The sequence below is a fragment of the Palaemon carinicauda genome, chromosome 14 (assembly GCF_036898095.1).
Source record: "Palaemon carinicauda isolate YSFRI2023 chromosome 14, ASM3689809v2, whole genome shotgun sequence".
Lineage (NCBI taxonomy): Eukaryota > Metazoa > Arthropoda > Malacostraca > Decapoda > Palaemonidae > Palaemon > Palaemon carinicauda.
The window spans coordinates 93,337,836-93,341,944 of NC_090738.1; positions in this window are offsets into that span (position 1 = coordinate 93,337,836).

Here is a 4,109-nt window from a genome sequence, read left to right on the forward strand (position 1 = left end):
GAATGCCGTAGGACACACGCCTATGAATGCCGTAGGACACACTCGCCTATGAATGCCGTAGGACACGCCTATGAATGCCGTAGGACACGCCTATGAATGCCGTAGGACACACACGCCTATTAATGCCGTAGGACACACACGCCTATGAATGCCGTAGGACACATTTGCCTACCCCGTGACGAGCCGGAGCGGCAACACAGCCACCCATCATCCACCACTCGCTCGCACTCGCACCCCAACCATCGACTTCTACAGCCACTCACTGCCGCTAATCGGCGCAGTTTTTACTACTACCTCTCCAGATTCAGGGCACCTATTTAACATGTTCAGTATGTCATTTTTAGAGGGGGAGCCATGTACCAACCGTGTGTCACACTATTGTACATAATTCTTTTGTATATATTATGCTTGTATCTTCGCTCTTCCCTCGCACTAAAACGAACATGAAAATTCATGTTTCCGTTTTGCTCTGTATCATTGTCTGCCTCTCGAACATGTCACGTCCTGTTGCCTTGAGGTTTTGTATATAAAGGAGAGTGTTCCTTAATAAACAACTCAGTTGATTGCATCCTGCCTTTGACTCACAACCCTTCTCTCGGCTCGTCACAAGTATCTTGTATAGGAACTGAAATTCAATAAGTTACTATTCAGATAATTTATCCTCATGTTTACATAATTCATATAATTTAAATACCAGTAATGAAATGGAACATATACTGATATAAATAACAGTAAGAGTCAGAGAAACAGCAACATGGACACGAGAGTAAACTAGAGTGGAGGATATTCTAACAACATGGGCAGAACATTTACTGAAAATGACAGATAATAGATGAACATTACAAATAACAGATTGGGTCCCCAGAGATTGGGGAATCAAAGTGAAAACGATGATGATGATGATGATAATGACGATGATGATGAAATTTATTAATGATGTATTTATATTTCATGACTAACTTTCCCTAAACTCGTCTTAGGTATCAAATAACACCACGTCAGTCTTGAATCATAATCTTATGTAATATCATAAACGTATTGTCCTAATTCTTTCTAGCTATTAGCCGCCATAATTAATTATACTGAGCAAATGCCAAGTAATTAATTTTTCAATACTTTCTGGACATGGAAGGCGAACATGATACTTTTGGTATAACTGTTATTTTGCATTACATTCGCATATATGAAAACACATACTGTGCATATGCACAAATATATTAACTAGGTAATATTATTAGTCACTTTCCTTTTGTTAAGGGTAGAAGAGGCTCCTTAGCTATAGTAAACAGCTCTTCTAGGAGAACGACACTCCAAAATCAAACCATTGTTCTCTAGTCTTGGGTAGTGCCATAGCCTCTGTACCATGATCTTCCACTATCTTGGGTTAGAGTTCGCTTGCTTGACGGTACACTCGGGCACGCTGTTTTGTCTTGTTTCTCTTCCTCTTGTTTTGTTAAAGTTTTTATAGTGGCGTCTTGAAATTTACTAATTGGACAATTATGATTCAATATTAGATAATTAGGAAGTTAACATCCTACCGAAGATTGTTAGTTTTTATTCTTACATCACGTTATTGAAATATCGAATAAGAACTTTACCATTGATAAAGGACACTAAACAAGTAAATAATCAACATAGAAAATTATCCATATATATCTAAGTACTTACGTATTGTTTTGCATAAAAGAAAAATAACTTTGAAATCATTAAATCACCCTGCAGTTTTTAAAACTTACTTTCAGTATCCAACTAAAAGGAAATTTTAAGGACTTGGGAATCTTTTCCCTAGATATATTCCTTAGCCCCCCAACCGCCTCTCTCTCTCGCTCTCTCTCTCTCTCTCTCTCTCTCTCTCTCTCTCTCTCTCTCTCTCTCTCTCTCTCTCATGTAATACGAGAAAGCTTAATGGAATGGCCCTGCCTTCATCTGCTTGCAGCGTCCAGCCTCCTGGCCGTCCCCATACCAGCCACTGAAGTCAAATGAAAGAAACCCAGCCATGAATTTGCTTTCAACAGAGGCCTTGACATTAGCTGCTGATTTGCGGATATATTCTTTTACCTAAATCAGGTAACTGGCCATTAGAATAATAAACTGGGTATATGCATACATACTTAAATGCATTTATATACCAACGCATAGATATAAATACGTATATACATGTATATATATATATATATATATATATATATGTATATATATATATATATATATATATATATATATATATATATATATATATATATATATATATATATATATATTTATATATATATATATATATATATATATATATATATATATATATATATATATATATATTATCTCTTATGTCTATTGACGCAAAGGGCCTCATATATATATATATATATATATATATATATATATATATATATATATATATATATATATATATATATATACACACACACACACATATATATATATATATATATATATATATATATATATACATATATATATATATATATATATATATATATATATATATATATATATATATATATACATGTATATATACACACACACATAAATATGTATATATATATATATATATATATATATATATATATATATATATATATATATATATATATATATATATATATGTGTGTGTGTGTGTGTGTGTGTGTGTGTGTGTGTGTGTTCAATGGAAATGCAGAGACAACAATTGAGAGTTATGGACGAACCTCTTGAAATTGTTAACGAATATACATGGGCTACTCAAGACATATAGTATTGGTAAGTGTTTCCCCATGACACGGCACCAGAATTAAAAGAAAGATAACCATGGGAAGGAGATCATTTCGTTAACAAATCAAAATTATGAAAAGCAATATGCCAATTTCTCTAGAAAATAAAAGCATTTAATCAGATGGCCCTATCAGTAGCAACTTATGTATCAGAAAATTGGAGTCTTACTAAAGCCTTAGAACATAAGCTAGTTACAACTCAAAGATCTATGGAAAGATAAGTGATGGGAATAACACTAAGAGACAGAAAAAGAGGAAAACGGTTACGAGAGCAAATTAACGAAGAAGATATTTTAACATGTAAGAACAAGCAATGGAAATGGGCAGGACATATAATGAGAACGACAGACATGAGATTGATATTAAGAATAACAAAAGAGCTCCATAGTAATTGTAAAAGAAGTAGGGGAAGGAAGAGAAGACGATGGATTGGTGATCTAAGAAAGTTTACGGATGTGGACTGGCACAGAAAGAGCATAAACCGACGTAGGTGGAAGGACATGTTAGAGGCCTTTGTTCTGCAGTGGACTAGTAACGCTGATGATGGTAGGTAAATACATATAAGTACACTGTATATGTGTATACAGTATATGTAAACCTATATGTATTTATAAGCATATATATAGGCGTGTGTGCGTTATTGAGCATTACATTCACATATATGAAAACGCATACTGTGCATATGCCCATATATATTAAGTAGATAATACTATTAGTCACTTTCCTCTTGTTAAGGGTAGAAGAGGCTATAGTCAGTAGCTCTTCTAGGAGGACACTCTAAAATCAAACCATTGTTCTCTAGTCTGAAGGTAGTGCCGTAGCCTCTGTACCACGCTCTTCCACTACCTTGGGTTAGAGTTCGCTTGTTTGAGGGTACACTCGGGCACGCTGTTCTGTCTTGTTTCTCTTCCTCTTGTTTTGTTAAAGTTTTTCTAGTTTATATAGGATATATTTATTTTGATGTTGTTACTCTTCTTAATGATTTTATTGTTCTTTGATTCTTTTCCTTACTTGGCTATTTTCCCTGTTGGAGCCCTTGGGCTTATAACTTAGCGAGTAAGTATAATAATTGCTTTATTCTAATTTTCATTTTTATTCTAAAATTATTACACGCTATTATATTATTCAACCGAAAATTCGCAATTGACCGAAAATATAAACACACATTTAACAAAATAAATTGATATCATAACTGTTCAGGCAATCATCAATATAGCCTATTCATTGAAAAATTAAATTCTATTCATTAGTACTTTTGGGATGCTATTACATATATGTATATATATATATATATATATATATATATATATATATATATATATATATATACATATATAC